Source organism: Euprymna scolopes, chromosome 46 (assembly GCF_053919585.1).
Source record: "Euprymna scolopes isolate OS-2025 chromosome 46, ASM5391958v1, whole genome shotgun sequence".
NCBI lineage: Eukaryota > Metazoa > Mollusca > Cephalopoda > Sepiida > Sepiolidae > Euprymna > Euprymna scolopes.
Genome location: NC_136527.1, coordinates 212,418,358 through 212,441,812, shown reverse-complemented (window position 1 = coordinate 212,441,812; position 23,455 = coordinate 212,418,358). Strand labels below are relative to the sequence as shown.

General features: G+C 23.1%; 1 long non-coding RNA gene across 1 annotated transcript; it reads right to left on the bottom strand.

Annotated features, from left to right (window-relative positions):
* Positions 1 to 1,100: 1,100 nt before the first annotated feature.
* On the bottom strand, positions 1,101 to 19,614 carry LOC145270463 (uncharacterized). The gene is made up of 2 exons (XR_013865368.1): positions 19,122 to 19,614; positions 1,101 to 3,208 (listed from the first exon to the last, which is right to left on the bottom strand). It is a non-coding gene; the product is annotated as an uncharacterized LOC145270463 (long non-coding RNA).
* Between the last annotated feature and the right edge of the window lie 3,841 nt (positions 19,615 to 23,455).

Below are 23,455 nucleotides of genomic sequence, written 5' to 3'. Positions count from 1 at the left end.
ATTGTCTTCTTATAACAATGAGGACGTGTAACGCGACTTTGTTATGAATTCATGAGGTTTTATATATCCAATATATATGTGTTTTCCCGAAACTCGAGTTACAGAGAAAGACAGTGCATTTTGTAAAGTCTGTATTAACGTTCAATGCTCCTCTTGGCTACCTAACGGGAGCTGAGGAGTGAGGCGTGTGCTCTGTCTCTAGTCGCCGTGGAATTAAGGACGTTTCCTTCACTCGAATGCCACACGTAAACCGTTCTCGCTTTTCATTGGCTGGAACCTCTGATGACGTATAAGAAGAAAGGAAGGAAAAGAGTAGGGAGAAAGAGAGAACTAAGGTGAGAATACAGCCTAGTCTCGTAGTAGTAGCAGCTCGCTACAAAAGTATGTAATTACAAAATACCTTCTCGCGTTAAAAAAGCTTTCTAAATAGTAACGTTATTATTTCAGCACACTAACATAAGTGCATAAGTACCATAATATGTTGTGTTATATGAAAAATGATTATATTTGTCAATAATGAAGAATTGTTGCGATTTCTTTAGTAATTTTCTCTTTTGTGTGTCGAATTCATTAAAAACTAAAATATATGAAAACATGAAATTCAACATATTATTTAAGATTGAACATTTCATTATTATGTGATTAGTCGAAGCTGAAAACAATAATCAGAATAATAGAATTAATCAAAATAATCTTCATATAAAAATGTGGTTAAATAATTTTGTATCAAGAAAATCTGGAAGATTTGTATTACAGTGCCCCACCATACATCGGGCATTTAAAAAAGCGCACAAAAAACAAGAACACCATCCGACCGGTGAGTAGGAAAAAACTTTTCTCTAAAAGAAAAAAGATTTTCTTAGGAATTTAAAAATAAATATTTTAATAGTTTTATTGTTTTATTTCTGAAATATATCGTTTTTAGTTCATTGAAAAAATATCTTTACAAAAATCAATACAAAAAAGAATTTATTAGTGAAATATTTTTTTTATTCATTGAAAAAATATCTTTTAAAAACCGTTGAAAAAAGAGATCTTTTTGCAAAACAATTTTTTTATTCATTGAAAAAAATATCTTTAAAAGTCAATGAAAAAATGGATTCATTTGTAAAACATTTTTTTTTAATTCATTGAAAAAAATTTTCTTTTAAGTCATTGAAAAAGTATTTAGTTGTAAAACATTTTCTTTTAGTTCATTGAAAAAATATCTTTATAAAATGGCAGCGTTTTAATGGTTGATAAGTGTTCGTTTATTTGGTGGAATAACCGAATCTCGGAATTGTAAAATGAATAGTTCTCATCCAATCAGCGGCGCCGGATGTTTTACATGGAGAAATTATTATTTTTGTCGGGTTTAAGGGGTAAGAGTATGCGTCTGTGTAAAAAGTCTGTAGTCAGTTAATGACGAGTAACACCCAGGAAAAGTATGTAAAAGTATAAAAGTACTCGGTGTAGAATGGTTGTAAGTGATGAGATGGCATAAAAAACTGTTCAAATGAATCAACAAATGAATGGTAGTGTAGTTTAAGATGTGTTTCTGATGCATTGTTGAATGAAGGCAATTGTGATTCTCTTTTTTACTAATGCGAGCTGACATTTGTGTTTTCATTAAAAACAAAGAGACTTTCATCGTTGACAGTTTATTTTAAGGACGAACCAGTGAATTATTTTTCTTTTCAAGTTCTTAATTCTCTATTCTTTGTTGCCACGGAACTCTATAGATTGTATCAAGACTTTATATCTGAAATCGTCTCATTTCTGTCCTTTATCTTGGGTGCCGGCATATGTTTGTATTTGTCATATTAATTTTTATATTTTGTATTTTTTCATGTTATTTTCATCTTATGATGTTTTTTATTTATAGCTTACTTTATATCCGCATTGCAAATCCTCCAAAAACATAAATAAAGCCAAGGACGATGTTAAGTAAGAATTTAAGTTATTTCAAGTAAGCATTTTTTTCAGAGTAAATTTTTGTTTCAATAAATATGATGTATAAGAACAATAATAAACTCATTGTTAACAAGATTATCAAGTGTGAGTTCTGAAATGTGTAGAAAGATTTTGTTTACGAGAACTTTAATATTAAAATTGTTTACATGAATATGGTTTTCACATTTTATGGTGTTTCATATGTTTCGTTATATCTGTTTTACGAAAACATGAATATACACATTTTTCACAAGAATATGGGTTTCCCCTAACGTGAAATCTCATGTGGTTCGTTAGATGTGGTTTCTGTATAGATGAATAATCACATAGTTCACAAGAATATGGCTTTTCTCCAGAGTGAGTTCTTATATGTCTCTCTAGTTTTGATTTTTCTGAACATGAATATTGACATAGATCACAAGAATATGGTTTTACTCCAGAGTGAGTTCTTATGTGTCTCTCTAGATTTGATTTATTTGAAAACGAATATTGACATTGTTCACAAGAATATGGCTTTTCTCCAGTGCGAGTTTCCACGTCTTTCGCAGGATTTTGTTTCTCAGAACATGAATATTGATATTGTTCACGAGAATATGGCCTTTCCCCAGTGGAAGTACTCATGTGCACCGCTTGATTTGGTTTCGCAGGTAAATATTGACATTTTTCATGGGAATATTGTTCTTCTTCAGTGTGAGTTCTCATATGCATCGCTAGGTTTTGTTCCTCAGAACGTGAATATTGAAACTGTTCACGAGAATATGGATTTTCTCCAGGAGTTCTTAAGGGATTTGCTAGATTTGATTTATCAGAAGAAACGATTTCACACCAATCCTCAGCGTGCTTTATCATATGTCGTATTAGATTTTCTGTCTGAGAAAAAATCGATGCACATATTGTACAAAAATAAGGATTTTCTCTAGTGTGGCTCATAATATGTTGTACTAGATGTTTTTTTCGAGAAGAGGAAAATTCACAAACTAAACAACAATATTTTTTATATTTACTGTGCCCTTGCATGTTTCAATAATTATGATTTTCTCAATATGGTTTAGATTTACTGTGTCCTTGAATGTTACACTAATTATTATTTTCTGAAACAAGAATATCAATTTTGTTAGAACAAATTATTCAGATTTTTTTCTTTAGAATTTGAGATATGTTTTTGCTACAGATGTCGGTTTATATCTTCCAAACACGAATATGATTTCATCTGTTGCAAATATTAAATGAAATATAGACCCGTTCAGATTCACTACAAGCGTTCAAGCAGGAACATCTGCAAATAAAAATAAATTATATTAAATTTTATTATTTATTGTCAATACTATTTTACGTGTTTTGTGTTCAAATAATTTTAAATTTTCATCATTATGGATTTTGCTTGGCTCTTTAAGAAAACTATTTAAGGATTTTTTATATTGATACAATTATAACTACGATGAAAACTTTTATATTGATACAATCATAACTATGATGAATATCCTTTATATTGATACAATCATATCTATGGTGAATATCTTTTATATTGATATAATCATATATATGATGAATATCTTTTATATTGATATAATCATATCTATGATGAATATCTTTTATATTGATACAATCATATCTATGATGAATATCTTTTATATTGATACAATCATATCTATGATGAATATCTTTTATATTGATACAATCATGATCTTTAAGAAAAAACACTTAAGTTGTTATTATCATAAAATTTCTGATTGTTTTTTTTTTTGCTTTTCATCATATCAAATATATGTTCGGTCTCTTGACTGAATATACCCTAATTCTTTAACAGGTGACTATTCTGACATGTTTGCTTTTTATTCTTACCCTCCTTATTCTGTCCCATAAACTAAACTGAGCAGCTTATCTTCTCAGCAATGGCAAGGGGGTTGATTTTATAGTGATACAATCATAACTACGATGAATATCCCAGATTTTTTTGTGAAAATTGGAAATATTTTAATATTCCAATAATATTCATCAGCTATAAACACATAGCTCCACTCTGCTGCTTTGTTGATTCTTTAATAAAGACAAGGTAAAAAGAATAAGAGTAAATCCTGACAAAGAATCCGGTTTGGAGTTTCTTCGTTGGACTTAATAGCCACAATAAAACTGTTGAGTATGACATGTTCAAAGGTTAATAATATTGTAAAAACAATAAACATGCTATGACACACACACATAAATTATATATATATATATACATATATATATATATATATATATATTGAAGATAACATGTCATCTATATACTATATATATATATTGTATAAATAATAATATATATATATATTGTATAAATCATAATATATATATATATATATTGTATAAATCATAATATATATATATATATATTGTATAAATCATAATATATATATATATATTGTAGAAATCATAACATATATATTGTAGAAATCATAATATGTATATATTGTAGAAATCATAATATATATATATTGTAGAAATCATAATATATATATATATTTATTGTAGACATCATAATATATATATATATTGTAGACATCATAATATATATATATATATATTGTAGACATCATAATATATATATATATATATATTGCAGAAATCATAATATATATATATATATATATTGTAGAACTCACAATATATATATATTGTAGAAATCACAATATATATATATATTGTAGAAATCATAATATATATATATATATATTGTAGAAATCATAATATATATATATTGTAGAAATCATAATATATATATATTGTAGAAATCATAATATGTATATATATTGTAGAAATCGTAATATACATATATATATATATATATATATATATATATATTGTAGAAATCATAATATATATATTGTAGAAATCATAATATATATATATTGTAGAACTCATAATATATATATATATATTGTAGAACTCATAATATATATATATATATATATATATTGTAGAAATCATAATATATATATATATATATTGTAGAAATCATAATATATAAATATATATATATTGTAGAACTCATAATATATATATATATTGTAGAACTCATAATATATATATATATTGTAGAACTCATAATATATATATATATTGTAGAAATCATAATATATATATATTGTAGAAATCATAATATATATATATTATAAATCATAATATATATATACATATATATATATATATATATATATATATATTGTAGAAATCATAATATATATATTTTAGAAATCATAATATATATATATATTGTAGAAATCATAATATATATATATTGTGAAAATCATAATATATATATATATATTGTAGAAATCATAATATATATATATATATTGTAGAAATCATAATATATATATATATATATATATATTGTAGAAATCATAATATATATATATTGTAGACATCAGAATATATATATTGTAGAAATCATAATATATATATATTCTAGAAATCATAATATATATATATTCTAGAAATCATAATATATATATATTCTAGAAATCATAATATATATATATTCTAGAAATCATAATATATATATATATTCTAGAAATCATAATATATATATATATTCTAGAAATCATAATATATATATATATTCTAGAAATAATAATATATACATTGTAGACATCATAATATATATATATTGTAGAAATCATAATATATATATTGTAGAAATCATAATATATATATATATTGTAGAAATCATAATATATATATATTGTAGAAATCATAATATATATATATTGTAGAAATCATAATATATATATATTGTAGAAATCATAATATATATATATATTGTAGAAATCAAATTATATATATATTGTAGAAATCATAATATTTATATATTGTAGAAATCATAATATATATTGTAGAAATCATAATATATATATTGTAGAAATTATAATATATATATTGTAGGAATAATAATATATATATATTGTAGAAATCATAATATATATATATTGTAGAAATCATAATATATATATATATATATTGTAGACATCATAATATATATATATATTGTAGACATCATAATATATATATATATATATTGTAGACATCATAATATATATATATATATATATTGCAGAAATCATAATATATATATATATATATATATATTGTAGAACTCACAATATATATATATTGTAGAAATCACAATATATATATATTGTAGAAATCATAATATATATATATATATATTGTAGAAATCATAATATATATATATTGTAGAAATCATAATATATATATATTGTAGAAATCATAATATGTATATATATTGTAGAAATCGTAATATACATATATATATATATATATTGTAGAAATCATAATATATATATTGTAGAAATCATAATATATATATATTGTAGAACTCATAATATATATATATATATTGTAGAACTCATAATATATATATATATATATTGTAGAAATCATAATATATATATATATATATTGTAGAACTCATAATATATAAATATATATATATTGTAGAACTCATAATATATATATATATTGTAGAACTCATAATATATATATATATTGTAGAACTCATAATATATATATATATATTGTAGAAATCATAATATATATATATTGTAGAAATCATAATATATATATATTGTAGAAATCATAATATATATATATTATAAATCATAATATATATATACATATATATATATATATATATATTGTAGAAATCATAATATATATATTTTAGAAATCATAATATATATATATATTGTAGAAATCATAATATATATATATTGTGAAAATCATAATATATATATATATATATTGTAGAAATCATAATATATATATATATATATTGTAGAAATCATAATATATATATATATATATATATATATATATATATATATTGTAGATATCATAATATATATATATTGTAGACATCAGAATATATATATTGTAGAAATCATAATATATATATATTCTAGAAATCATAATATATATATATTCTAGAAATCATAATATATATATATATTCTAGAAATAATAATATATACATTGTAGACATCATAATATATATATATATTATAGAAATCATAATATATATATTGTAGAAATCATAATATATATATATATTGTAGAAATCATAATATATATATATTGTAGAAATCATAATATATATATATTGTAGAAATCATAATATATATATATTGTAGAAATCAAATTATATATATATTGTAGAAATCATAATATTTATATATTGTAGAAATCATAATATATATATTGTAGAAATCATAATATATATATTGTAGAAATTATAATATATATATTGTAGGAATAATAATATATATATATTGTAGAAATCATAATATATATATATTGTAGAAATCATAATATATATATATATATTTACAAATCATAATATATATATATTGTAGCAATCATAATATATATATATTGTAGAAATCATAATATATATATATATTGTAGAAATCATAATATATATATATTGTAGAAATCATAATATATATATATTGTAGAAATCATAATATATATATATTGTAGAAATCATAATATATATATTGTAGAATTCATAATATATATATTGTAGAATTCATAATATATATATATATTTACAAATCATAATATATATATTGTACAAATCATAAAATATATATATATATTGTAGAAATCATAATATATATATATATATATATATTGTAGAAATCATAATATATATATATATTGTAGACATCAGAATATATATATATTGTAGAAATCATAATATATATATATTCTAGAAATCATAATATATATATATTCTAGAAATCATAATATATATATATATATTCTAGAAATAATAATATATACATTGTAGACATCATAATACATATTTATTGTAGAAATCATAATATATATATTGTAGAAATCATAATATATATATTGTAGAAATCATAATATATATATTGTAGAAATCATAATATATATATATTGTAGAAATCATAATATATATATATATTGTAGAAATCATAATATATATATATATTGTAGAAATCATAATTTATATATATTGTAGAAATCATAATATATATATATTGTAGACATCATAATATATATATATATATTGTAGAAATCATAATATATATATATATTGTAGAAATCATAATATATATATATATATATTGTAGAAATCATAATATATATATATATTTTAGAAATAATAAAATATATATATATTGTAGAAATCATAATATATATTGTAGAAATCATAATATATATATTGTAGAAATCATAATATATATATTGTAGAAATCATAATATATATATATATTGTAGAAATCATAATATATATATATTGTAGAATTCATAATATATATATATATTTACAAATCATAATATATATATTGTACAAATCATAATATATATATTGTACAAATCATAATATATATATATATATTGTAGAAATCATAATATATATATATTGTAGAAATCATAATATATATATTGTAGAAATCATAATATATATATATTGTAGAAATCATAATATATATATATTGTAGAAATCATAATATATATATATTGTAGAAATCATAATATATATATTGTAGAAATCATAATATATATATTGTAGAAATCATAATATATATATATATTGTAGAAATCATAATATGTATATACTGTAGAAATAATAATATACATATATTTTAGAAATCATAATATATATATATATATTGTAGAAATCATAATATATATATATATTGTAGAACTCATAATATATATATATATATTGTAGAAATTATAATATATATATTGTAGAAATAATTATATATTGTAGAAATCATAATATATATATTGTAGAAATCATAATATATATATTGTAGAAATCATAATATATATATATATATATTGTAGAAATCAAATTATATATATATTGTAGAAATCATAATATATATATATATATTGTAGAAATCATAATATATATATATTGTAGAAATCAAAACATATATATATATATATTGTATACATCATAATATATTTATTGTAGAAATCATAATATATATATTGTAGAAATCATAATATATATATATAGTGTAGAAATCATAATATGTATATATTGTATAAATCATAATATATATATTTTGGAAATCATAATATATATATTGTAGAAATCATAATATATATATATATTCTATAAATCATAATATATATATATATTGTAGAAATCATAATATATATATATTGTAGAAATCATAATATATATATATTGTAGAAATCATAATATATATATATATATATTTTAGAAATCATAATATATATATATATTGTAGAATTCATAATATATATATATTGTAGAAATCATAATATATATATATTGTGGAAATCATAATATATATATATTGTAGAAATAATAATATACATATATTTTAGAAATCATAATATATATATGTATATATATTGTAGAAATAATAATATATATATTGTAGAAATCATAATATATATATATATTTTAGAAATCATAATATATATATACATATATTGTAGAAATCAAACTATATATATATTGTAGAAATCATAATATATATATTGTAGAAATCATAATATATATATATTGTAGAAATCATAATATATATATATTGTAGAAATCATAATATATATATATATATTGTATAAATCATAATAAATATATATTGTAGAAATAATAATATATATATTGTAGAAATCATAATATATACATTGTAGAAATCATAATATATATATTGTAGAAATCATAATATATATATATATATATATATTGTATAAATCATAATATATATATATTGTAGGAATCATAATATATATATATTGTAGGAATCATAATATATATATATTGTAGAAATCATAATATATATAACTATATATTGTAGAAATCATAATATATATATATATTGTAGAAATCATAATATATATATATATATTGTAGAAATCATAATATATATATATATTGTAGAAATCATAATATATATATATTGTAGAAATCATAATATATATATATTGTAGAAATCATAATATATATATATTGTAGAAATCATAATATATATATATTGTAGAAATCATAATATATATATATTGTAGAAATCATAATATATATATATATTGTAGAAATCATAATATATATATATTTAAAAATCATAATATATATATATATTGTAGAAATCAAATTATATATATATTGTAGAAATCAAATTATATATATATTGTAGAAATCATAATATATATATATATTGTAGAAATCATAGTATGTATATATATATATATTGTAGAAATCATAATATATATATATTGTAGAAATCATAATATGTATATATATATATATTGTAGAAATCATAATATATATATATTGTAGAAATCATAATATGTATATATATATATTGTAGAAATCAAATTACATATATATTGTAGAAATCATAATATATATATATATTGTAGAAATCATAATATATATATATATATTGTATAAATCATAATATATATATATTGTAGAAATCATAATATATATATTATAGAAATCATATTATATATATTGTTAAAATCATAATATATATATATATATTGTATAAATCATAATATATATATATTGTAGAAATCATAATATATATATATTGTAGGAATCCTAATATATATATATATTGTAGAAATCATAATATATATATATATATTGTAGAAATCATAATATATATATATATTGTAGAAATTATAATATATATATATTGGAGAAATCATAATATATATATATATATATATATATATTGTAGAAATCATAATATATATATTTATTGTAGAAATAATAATATATATATATTTTAGAAATCATAATATATATATATTTTAGAAATCATAATATATATATATATATATATTGTAGAAATCATAATATATATATTGTAGAAATCATAATATATATATATATTGTAGAAATCATAATATATATATATATTGTAGAAATCATAATATATATATATATTGTAGAAATCATAATATATATATATATTGTAGAAATCATAATATATATATATTGTAGAAATCATAATATATATATATTGTAGAAATCATAATATATATATATATATTGTAGAAATCATAATATATATATATATTGTAGAAATCATAATATATATATATATTGTAGAAATCATAATATATATATATATTGTAGAAATCATAATATATATATATATTGTAGAAATCATAATATATATATATATTGTAGAAATCATAATATATATATATATATTGTAGTAATCATAATATATATATATTGTAGAAATCATAATATGTATATTGTAGAAATCATAATATATATATTGTAGAAATCATAATATATATATATTATAGAAATCATAATATATATATATTATAGAAATCATAATATATATATATATATATTATAGAAATCATAATATATATTGTAGAAATCATAATATATATTGTAGAAATCATAATATATATTGTAGAAATCATAATATATATTGTAGAAATCATAATATATATATATATATATATATATATATATATATATATATATATATATATAAATCAGAGTATAAAAAAGATTAAACATAATTATGAAGCACATTATATATATATTTATTTATTTGGGGGTAAACAGTTACATATGGTCGCTACAAACAGCTATCTGTTCGAGTCAATGAGACTTCCTCAGACTACCCTAACCCCATAGACGCTACAAAGAAAAAGTAATATATATGTAAGTGAGAAATAAAAATGAAATTGTAATCAGAAAGATAATGTTAGCATTATTAATTTAATAGAAAATAAAGTAAAATAAGATAGAAAAACAGGGACTTTCGATAAATTGGTGTGTATATATAATATATATATATATATATATATATATATATTAGTTTAAATTAAAATGAGATTAACACTAAAAGATAGTATTATTAATATAAATTAGAATAAGATTAGTAATACAGAATTAAAAAAAAAGAAAAATTCAGATGGAAACGATAAATTGGTAAAAACTGACTATAAAAAGTTATCTCCCTTTCATCGCAAATGTACCAGAAAGATTTAAATTGAAAAAAAAAAAACACTTAAGAATAAAAAGAATTTTAATTTAATGATTAACATAACCAGCAGAGGATGAAGAATACTTTAATTAATATTTTATTCAAATGAACCTTTTTAACTTCTGTTCATTCATAAGAAATAACAACTAAGCAAAAAATAGTATTTGAATAGAATCTAGAATTTGAAGATGTAATAGAGTAATTGAGAAATAAATTAAATAAATTGTTAAGAATTATAACAAATTAATAAAATTTTTAAAAGCTGCAAAATATTTAATTGTTGGAAATATCATTTAAAAAGTAAAAATACGAAAGTTGGAAAACCAATAGATCTGTAAGCCATCGAAAACATTAAAAAAATAGATCAGCAGCGTTGAATCTTTTTGAATATATGGAATGTACTCATATGTATAATTAGAGTGAATTTTATCGTATGAGGAGTAGCTATGTCGGAATATTTTTTAATGATACATTCCAAATTGTCCAAATAATCGTATTCTCATTTTATATCTTGTTGTTTTGATTTATACGAAAATCTTAATCATTAATCTTAAATAATTGAGTCCAAAAATAATTAAAATTTGACTCTTTTATTAGTATATGAACATTACGGGAATTTTGATATATTGAAAAATTGGGTAAAACATTACATTATATATATATATATATATATATATATATATATTACAATAGAAAAATGTGAGTATAAAAAGTAATATGGTTAAGCTTAAACATGGAAAAGTAAAGGACTAGTTGTTAAAACTGGAAAAGATATTCTAGTAAAAAATATAATAAATTTATAACTTAAAATATTGCAGCATTAACAATTGATTATATAATGGTATAATTTTTTTATTATTTTAAATTAAGTATTTTAGTATTTTAGGCAATTCTGCAGTATGTAGACGGCGGCCATCTTATTTTGTTCGTTTCACTAAACTGGCGCCTGTTGGCGCTTCTCTCTCAAACAAGTACCATAATTATACGTCAATAAAAATTGTTTCGGAAAAAAAAATCTAATGTTGATCTAAATCGGAAAACATGTTTCATTTAAATTATTAATTTGTTGTTGACCTTTCAATCTTGTTTTAATTCGAAAAAGGTTTCAATTCAATAATTAATTTGTTGTTGATCTTTTAATCTTGTTTTAATTTGCCAAAATGTTTCGTTTAAATGGTTCACCTGAAAAAATTCCGAAAAAGAAAATTACTTTATAACAATCCAATGTTTCTTTTATTATTAAATTGTTTTATTAAACTTATATTTCCTTACGCAGACTTTTAAATAATTATTTAGCGCTTTTACACTACTAGGACGAAATTTTGTAATCGATAAATGGAGTTTTCAGATTAAAAAAAAGAAATCGTTTCTACTGATTTTTTATGTCAATTCTAATAAATTACAAGGTAACTTCCAAATTATTTAGTCGAAATTACTTTAATATTACTGCATTATTAAACAAAACAACTTTAATCGTGTTAACAAGTGCAAAATTGCCGCCATCTTGTTTAAATCAAAACGCAAAATTATCCTCATTTTGAGCTCTCATGTGTCTTACGACCATTTTCTTCCAAATCAAGTTTCTATTTTATTTAATAAATGATTTTTTCCCTCATCGATTTTCATAATTTTGGATATAATCATCTTAAAAATACGAAGAATACGTAGATACCATCGTTTTCATGTGAAATTCGGTAAATTTTGTTTCGCAATAAAATAAATCATTTTTTTTTTAAATTGGACTAAAAATAATTTTTAAAAAATTAAAATTTAACATCATTTATTTTTGGCACTTGTACAGTTTAATCAACACATAAGAAACTGAAAATATCGAAAAAAAAGGTTATATTGTACGTATCCGTTTTGGACAGAAGATCTAAAAAAAAAACAATTAAAAACAATCATTTAATTTGATCGAGTAAAGTTTTTTTGTTATTTATTTATAGTTATTTATTTTTATGACAGCACGTTGAAGGTAGACATCTTGGAATTCTTTTGAACACGCCACGGGAGATAACTCCATTTGAAGTTCCAACATTACAACCTCCCCCCATCCTTAATACTAGCTGTTCTTCCTAAAAATCGAAACTTTTGTTTGGTATCATAAATTGTTTTTATGCAGTAATGAACATATCCAAAAATTGCGAAAAACGATGAGGTAGAAAAGTAAATATTAATTAAATATGTTTCGAATACAATTAACGAACATTGAGATTTGGCAAATAAAAGAAACCGAAGAGTTCGAATCGTAACAAAGGAATTTTTTTTTATCAGAACTTTATTCACTTCGAATTTTGTTTTGGTACTTCTACAGTTTAGTCAAGACATTAAAAAATGAAAATATTGAAAAAAGTTTAAATTGTACCCGTCATGGGATGAAGTTCTCTGAAAAAAAAAATTTCACTTAATTTCATAAAGTTTTTTTTTTTTTTTTTTTTTTTTTACAGCGAAAAAAAAAATTGTTATGATACCAAGCAAAATGTTCGATTTTTAGGAAGAAAAGCTAGTATTTAGAGATGAGGGAGGGGTGGCAGTGCTTTAACTAGATTTATCTCCCTTTGTCATTTATAAAATTCAAACCATTTTTTAAAATCCAATATGGCCGCCTTTAACGCGCTCTCATAAAAACGTATTTTTCCGCTGTAAAAAGGGGAAAAAAAAAAAATTGATGAAATTAAGTGAATTTTTTTTCCGGAGAACTTGTTCTATAACGCATGCATACAATTAAAACTTTTTTTCGATATTTTCATTTTACTAAACTGTACAAGTACCACCTCATTCCATACCGAGTACGTTCAATATATTTTTGGTAAATTTTTAGTTTACCGACCCCTCGGCATTCACCTTTAATTTGTCGACTGATATAAGTTTTCGAGTACGCTGAGAACGAATATCGCATTTATTATTTACGCAAACACGCAGTTATCCGTATTTGAAGATATTCAGTATCCAACGTAATCCTTATCATGGCGGCCATCTTGTTTTCCAATAGCGAAAATAAAACGCCAAAAAAGACTAAATATATCACATGTAACTGGAATCACCTCTTCCCGCCACATCTTGAGCGAAAGGAAAAAACGTAAAGACAAAATCACAAATCAAAAACAGTATTTAGAGTAATATTTATTAAAATAAATTAAAAGCAGTATTTAGAGTAATATTTATTGAAATAAATTAAAAGGTAAATATTACCTTTCGCCACAACAAAACACCGACCATTTTTTTAATTTTTTTAGGGATATTCGATGTTGCTGACCACAAATCTGATGATCAAATCTGTCGCAAAATTACGATTTGCATGGTATTAACACCTTTTAATTGATCTAAAAAAAAAAAAAAAAAAAAAAAAAAAAAAGATTAAGTTTTCACGAACGGTTTGCAAATGCATATCTTATGTTTTTCGTTCTTTGGGGGGTGGGGCAGTGGGGCACAGCACTCCCGCCCCCACCGCCTCCCTCAAATGTAAACACCGAAATTCTGTGAAATGTTCAATAGTATTCTACTCCATAAATGTCGGCGCGTGACTTATGGAAAAAACGGTTAATTAAACCGCAGAAGCACCTGTTAACCTATACAAGTTATATAATGGAATACCCCCCCTCCAAAAAAAAAAAAACAAAAAAAAAAAACATAACCGCTCGTGAAAACTTACTGACAGCAATAATTTTACTTTTAAATGAGCTGAAGACTTTATTTTATGAAAAATATTTCCTGTCATTTAAAATGTTCGCCATGCATTCATGCACTTAGTGAAACGTCAAGTGACTACGCGCGTGCGCGCAGTTTAGTAAGAAAAATGAAAAAAATTATTGTAATTAAGAAAGTGAACAAAATTAATATAATTAAGAAAGTGACAAAAATAGTGTCGGTTTCGATACCGGGAAACGGAAAAATGTCCGGTAGGGTGGGGGTAGGGGCTCATTTCGGCCTTGAAGCCGAAAAATGTTTTTTGGGTCATGTTTTGGTCCCTTTGGCTCTTTTTGGCGTTTTTTCCTAAGCGGGAAACAAGATGGCTGCACAAAAAATGAATGCGATATTCGTTCTCAATGTACCCGAAAATTTATAAAAGTCGACAAATTAAAGGTGAATGCAAAGGGGTCGGTAAACTAAAAAAAAAAAAAAAAATGCCATATTTTTTTCATATTTTAATGTATTGATTAAACTGTACAAGTACCTTGGTTTTTTGTAAATTAATTTTCTACATCTTCGTTTTTTTTTTTCGTAATTTTTGGACATTACTGCAACATGATAAAACCGGGGGCGATTTTTCATCATATATTTTGGTTAAATAAATTTAAAAAATTTTCATTATAAAAAGTGTATAAAAAAAACAAATATATAACAAATAAATGTTATCAAAGGCAAGATAAGTTACTTTTTTACAAAACTGGATATATTTTTCGTGTTTTTATTCAATGTAACATGTTTATTCAGTTCGAAAAGCATACAGTGTTTACCGATGTATTGGAAAATTCAAAATGGCGCCCGAGTCTCTCTTTAACAGGGTAAGGCCAGGAAAAGATGTTATAAATAATAAACTAGACAAAATACTGTTAGAAATTCGCTCAATATATGTTACCGTGACGTAAGTTGACATATATTTGGTGTTTTTTAATAGTGTTTTGTCTAGTTTATTATTTATAACACCTTTCCCAAACTTACCATGTTAAAGATAGTGTCGGGCACCATTTTGAATTTTCCAATACATCGGTAAACACTGCATGTTTTTCGAGCTGAATAAACATGTTACATTGAATAAAAACACAAAAATGTATCCAGTTTGGTAGAAAAGTAACTTATCTTGCCTTTGATGATATTTATTTGTTATATTTTTGTTTATTGACAACCTTTTCCAATCTATGTGTACAGTAATACAAACCCCATTTTTTTTTTAAATTGGACTAATAATAAAAAAACACCTTTCACATAATTTATTTTTGGCACATGTATATTTTTATCAAGACATTAAAAACTGAAAATATCGAAAAAAAAAAAGGCTATATTTTACGTATCCGTTTTGGAGAGAAGATTTCAAAAAAAAAGTTCACTTAATTTGATTGAGTAAGTTTTTATTTTATTTATTTTATTTTATTTTACAGCGGTAAATCACGTTTTTATGACAGCACGTGGAAGGTAGAATCTTGGATTTTTTTTTTAACACGCCACTGGGAAATAACTATATTTAAAGCGCCAACACTCCCCATTCTTAATGCTAGCTTTTCTTCCTAAAAGTCGAAAGAGGCCGTTAGGGTTGCCGTTCTTTTAATATGACGATTGTTTGGAATACCGTTGATTTATAATCAACGGTATGTTGCGACATTAGCAAATTAAAGTAAATTTTGAAATTAAATAAATTATTTGTAAAAGTCTTTAAAAAAAAATCCTTATATGTAACATATGTAAAATTATATTTGTGAATTTAATAGAAAAACCCCACAAACGAAAAATGGATCAACAATTCAAATATATGGCAAATTAATGTTACCAAAGGCAAAATAAATTATTCTGTTACCTACCTGAATAAGTTGTGTGATTGTACATATGTTAAAGCGTCTATTTAATCTGAAACACAAGTAGTGCCGATTTAGTAAGTTAAGCGATATACTGATAGAAATTTATCCAATTAATTTCACGGTGACACTTATTGGATCAATTTCTTTCAGTATTTAGTTTATTTGTAGAGTTTTAAGCCAGTAATGACACTTCAAAGAAGGCATTTCTTGTCGGCCATATTTTCTTTTTAACTCTGCACTTATTTTATATTTTTTTCGAACGGAATAAAACTTCATAATATGTTAAAAATTCAAAACTTATTCAGATACATAAAAGAGTAACTTCTCTTGCCTTTGGTAATATTTTTTTGTTTCTTTGTTTGAATTTTTAAAAACTTTTGTTTGTTGGCTTCTATGCTATACACTGTTTTATGTACAATTATTTTTCCAGCTTAAACATTTTTAATTATTTTTTCTAACACTCCATGGTATATTCGAAAATGAATTATATATATATATATATATATATATATATATATATATATATATATATATATATATATAAATATATAAAGGCACCATAAAAATTCTATGAATATTTCTTGGGTATTTGCCCCTCATCGTACGAGTTACTTCCTTCTATGCAGTTTGTGTGTAATGTTGAATGGCCGGAATTTACAACATTTAATTTATGGTTCACAACGTTGTGTTGTTGCAGTAGAATTGCGTTAAACGATTGATATTGATTATTATTCGATTTACTGGCAGAAAAAAAAAACAGATTTTGTTGCTAAAAAAACAACTGTTTATCATTATAATAATTAGAAACACTTAGTTCGAGTCAGTTTTTTTTTTCGGACTAGTTTTTCTTATTTCTAGGTTGCATTCAATTTTTATGGTATCTGTTGTTTATTAAATTATAGATGAAACTACAGAATAGCTTTTTTTTTTTTGCCACCGCTTCCTATGTTAAGTATGGGTTTCTAAATAACCCAATTATTTCAGCACGGTCCGTATTTTGTATAAGTACTCGAAAGTTGTGGTATTAGTGCAGAGAGTGATCCACGCTATTTTTTAAATCGTATTTCCAAGCTTAATTAAAGGTTTATGGTGTATTTTTATTCACTTGTAAGGTTAAAGTATAGAATGCGTACAAAACACCCTCTCCTCCCTATGTTAAGAATGGCTTTTTAAATAATAACGTTATTATTTACGCCCGGATAACTCTCTGCACTAGTACCAGAAATTTAATTTTACTCCTTACAAATTAAATTACAACTTTGGTACTAGTGCAGTGAGTGATCCGGGCGTAAGTAATAAAGTTATTATTTAAAAAGCCATTCTTAACATGGGGAGGGGAGGGTGTTTTGTACATATTCTATACTTTAACCTTACAAGTGAATAAAAATACACCATAAACCTTTAATTAAGCTTGGAAATACGATTTTAAAAAATAGCGCGGATCATTCTCTGCACTGGTACCAAATTTCTTTACCATTAATTTTTTTTAATCAAGACATGGTAAACGCAAGATTTGCTAAACGAGAAATCAAAATTTTCATAGAAATAAAATAAACATTTTTTTTATTTTAAATGCATTAAATTGTAAATTGTTAGGGAATAAAACAAAATATCGAAGAATAAAAACTTACCTTTACTTCTAAGCAATTTCAATACGAAAAAAAGGCCATGAAAATTGGATGATTTTTTTTTTTTGTTTCAAAACTGACAATTTTGTTCGGTTTCTTGGGATTTTTTTGGTAAATTCATAAAAATTCGATTCTGCGTGTCTAAATCATTAAGAAAAAGCTTTAAAAAATGTTTAAATCAAAAACACGATTAAAACGTAGATCTAAAAAAAATGGCTGAACGAATATTGAAAAATTAAAATGAAAATAAAATATAAAGATTAAAAAAGATTAAAAAATATAAAAACAAAAAACGATTATAATGAAACGTTTTAAATTCTTAAAAGTTCGTTAATTACGTGCTAGTAAACGTTTTCCGATGATGCTTGCAACGTATTGTCCATTCAAAAGACGAAAATAATTAAAGGTAAAAAAACGAATAAAATTAAGATATCTTTGTTCTGCATTAATTATATGCAACACAACAACACTGTCACGAAATTTGCTTTTGCACTGGGACTCGCCATCATCGAAAGATATGATAGGCAGGTACGATGGGCAATGCTATATTTATGTAAAAATGGCACCACTAAACATGGTTGCTGGGCTGGACTTTAATAAATGGCTGTAGCTAAATTTTTCATGAATAAAAAAAAAGCCAAATTAAAAACGTTTAAAAATCAAGTCCAAAAAATGCTAAATTGAAAAAAAAAAAAAAAGAAAAAAAAAAGAAAAAAAAACGAATAAAAGTAAGATATATTTATTCTGCGTTAGTTATATGTTAACGGCCGACAACAACAACACTGTCACGAAATTTGCAATTGCGATCGGCAATGTTATATTTATGTTTAAAAAATGGCACCAGTGAATAGGATTGTTGGACTTTAATAAATGTTTGTAGCTAAATTAAAAAGATAAATCAATAAAAAGGCCAAGTTAAAAACGTTTAAAGAAACAAAGTCATAAAAATTCTAAATCAAAAATTATTTTTGTTAATCATACAAACCTGCCCGGTCGTAAGATCCGTTTAAATATATTTTAATTTATGTAGATTTCATATTCATTATTTTTATAACGACAATTTTAATAGTGAGTTTTATATTATAATACACTGTAATTCCACCCGACGTGTCCTGGTCGTAAACTACGCTTAAATATGATATTTTAGTTCACACAAATTTCATATTCAATATTATAGAGCTATTACCCTATTGATTAATATATTGTACCCGATATATAGTAGTGATTACAAAAGTTAACAAAAACATGACTCGGGTGCCATCAGCTTGAATAGAAAGCAAAACATCTAGCGCTTCAGCTTCATTTGAACTATCGTGAAATGGATAAGAAATAGTTAAAAAATGAAACCATTTTAACGATTAAATGTATATTTACGCATGCATGGAAAGGCAATTTAATCTGCCTTATACATGCTAATTGCCAATATTTTTTTTTTCAATTTTAATACAACTTATCTGTTTGATTGTGATTTGACGAATCCTTTGAAAAACTGCAAATAAAGATTCGTACAACCTAAAATCTTGGTTGTAAGAACATCAACTTAACTTTATCCTAAATATATCTTTCGCCTTGATTAGATTCTGTTTCTAGTTTTACAAATATCAATGATATCATCTCTTGAATTCAATAATTATCGTAATAATAATCCTGCTTAGCCCGTCAGTCTTCTGACTGTGTGCGGAACTTCTCTACAAAACGCTTCTGTCAATGTTTGGTATACAGACTTCACAATTTTATATAGGTGATTTGAACCTGTGAAACAAATTCGATTTGGTATTTAGTCGGTAAAAAAAATTGCTAAGATGTTAAAATTGAAAATAATTATTGACAATTCGAATGTATAAATCAAATTAAATTGTCTTTTTATGCATGCGTAAATATACATTTAAACGTTAAAGTCGTTTCATATTTAACTATTTCTTATCCATTTGACGATCGTTTGAATGATTTCGACTGGAGTTGGACCGTTAAATGTTTTGCTTTCTATTCAAGCTGATGGCACCCATGTCATTTTTTATTATCTTTTGAAATCAGTACTGTATACCAGGCCAGTACTGTGGATTAGGTATACTGTAATAATCACTATAAAAATGGCGCTGTTAGAATAAAGAATATGAGATTTGCATAAATTAAAATATATTCAAGCGTATCTTACGACAGGACACGTTAGTATGATTAAAAAAAAACAATTTGCAATTAAGCATTTTTCTGGTTTTATTTCTTTTAAACGTTTTTAACTTGGACTTTTTTCCTGAAAAATTTAGCTACAAACATTTATTAAAGTCCAGCAATCCTATTTACTGGTGTCATTTTTACATAAATTAAACATTGTCAATCGTACTTGCCTATCGTACCTCATTTATTATGATTAATAAAAACAATTTTCAATTTAACATTTTTATGTCTTGATTTTAAAACGTTTTTAACTTGGCCTTTTTTCTTAAAAAATTAGCTACAGACATTTATTAAATCTAGCAACTATATTTACAAGTGATATTTTTACATAAATATAACATTGCCTATCGTACCTACCTATCTCATCTTTCGGTCGTGCCGATTTGCAGTGCAAATGCAAATTTCATGACAGTGTTGTTGTTGACCATTATCATATAACTAACGCAGAACAAAGATATCTTAGTTTTATTCGTTTTTTAACCTTTAATCATTGTAGTCTTATGAATGGACAATACGTTGCCAACAACATTGGAAAAATATTTTTTTTATCTTTTTTCTTTAATTTTTTTCCTTTTCAATCCTTTTTATTTATTTTATATATATTTATCCTTTAATCTTTTTTAATCTCATATTTTTATCTCATTTTATATTTCAAAATTCGTTCAGTCATTTTTTTAATCCACGTTTCAATCGTGTTTTTGATTTAAACATTTTTAAAAGCTTTTTTCTTAATGAATTGATACTCGGAATCGAACTTGTATGAATTTACTAAACAAATCCTGAGAAACCGACCGAATTTACAGTTTTGAAAAGAAACAAAAAAGAATTTTCATGGCATTTTTTCGTATTGAATTGTCTAGAAGTAAAGGTAAGATTTTATTTTTTGATATTTTATTTCCTAACTTTAATAATTTAATGCATATAAAACAATTGGGTGGTCGTGCACTTACTGATCCGCGCTATTTTTTTAAATCGTATTTCCAAGTTTAATTAAACTTTTATTGATAAGTTTTTTTTTATTCAATTGTATATATACAAAACACCCTCCCCTTGTTAAGAATGGCTTTTTACATAATAACGTTATTATTTCAGCACTGATCACTAAGTACACTAGTACCATCAATTCTATTTTTATTTTATTTCCAAACTTTTAACAATTTAATGTATTTAAACTCAATGTATTTTTATTTTATTACATAACTTTTAATAATTTAATGCATATTAAATAAGATTATTTTTATTTTATTCCTATAAAAATCTCGATTTCTTCTTTGCCAGAAGACAGTCTTGCTTAAAGTAATTTAAATGCTAAAGAAGTTTAAATGATAAATATGTCGTTTTCCACTCAAAATGGCTGCCGACAGTGAAGTCCACTTGCAGGTTTTCTATTTTAAAACGGTGCCTCAAAAATGTCTACATGAATTTATAAAAAGAAATTTGCTATTAAAAATATTCTTTTCTTTATTTTAAGTTTTATTGGGAAATAAAAATCAGTTATTTTATTCCTAAAAAAAATCTGGATTTCCTCTTTGCCGAATGAGCCTTGCTTAAAGGAATTTAAATGGTAACCCTTGTATTTCACTCAAAATGGCTGCCGACTGTGAAGTCCTCTTACACCTTCGCTATTTTAAACCGGTGTCTACATGAATTTATAGAAAGAAATTTACTGTTAAAAAATATTCTTTTCTTTATTTTAAGTTTTATTGGGAAATAAAAAATCAGTTATTTTATTCCTAAAAAAAAAAAAAACTCGATTTCCTCTTTGCCGGATGAGCCTTGCTTAAAGGAATTTAAATGGTAACTCTCGTATTTCACTCAAAATGGCTGCCGACTGTGAAGTCCTGGTAAAACTATACAAACACCGTGACAGCGAATTAACCCTACCCCTAACCCTAACCCTAACCCTAAACCTAACCCCAAACCTAACCCTAACCCTAACCCTAAACCCTAACCCTACCCCTAACCCTAACCCTAATCCTAACCCTAACCCTAACGCTGTCACGGTGTTTGTATAATAATACCGAAGTCCTCTTACAACTTCGCTATTTTAAACCGGTGTCGACATGAATTTATAGAAAGAAATTTACTATTAAAAATATTCTTTTCTTTATTTTCAGTTTTATTGGAATAATAAAAATCAGTTTGTGTTATGAATTGATTCG